This window comes from Halyomorpha halys, unplaced genomic scaffold (genome assembly GCF_000696795.3).
Source record: "Halyomorpha halys isolate HHAL.00 unplaced genomic scaffold, Hhal_1.1 Scaffold1078.1, whole genome shotgun sequence".
NCBI lineage: Eukaryota > Metazoa > Arthropoda > Insecta > Hemiptera > Pentatomidae > Halyomorpha > Halyomorpha halys.
This window is the reverse complement of record NW_027110826.1, coordinates 117,310-117,966: the sequence shown is the minus strand read 5'-3', so window position 1 is coordinate 117,966 and position 657 is coordinate 117,310.

The following is a 657-nucleotide window of genomic DNA, read 5'->3' as shown; positions in this document are numbered from 1 at the left end:
TCACTAACTTATGATTTTTATGAAATGTGGAGCGAAACGTTGTTTAAAAATAAATAGTTTTCTTCTACTATGTTGTTACCTTTATTAACCGCCACCCTACTATCTTCCAACCATCTACTTCATACGCCCAACCAGCTTCTTTTAGGAGGTTTTTACTTATTTGTGTTCTTCCTTGTATAATTTATTTTATAAAGAATCATAAGTTGAAGAAAAATTGAATCAAATATAGTAAATTTTATCATATTTTTAATAAACAAAACAAACCATAACAAACCTTTCTAACCATCCTAACCCTTTGGTTCAAACCTTATCTAGTACCACCCATCTCTACAGCCCACCTAGAAGATTGAAACGGCAGTGGCCAAGAGAGTTATTATAAAATAAGAATGGAAAATTGGAGTTCTGGCAATGGTCAAGTTGAGTGTTTGCGGTTTTAGCGCACTTGCTCAGCCTCCACAGGCTTACTACCAGTGATGCGGCGAGAGGGATGGGTTCTTTTGGGCTCTGCTCTACCACTCACACGTGATAGAGTGGGCTCAGGGATCCTCAGGTTGATTATGTAAATATTGTATATAAAAGTGTAAATGTGACTAGAGATTATATTATTTTATTTAAGTTTTTATTATTTTTTTTTCATATACATAGTTTATTTTCTTT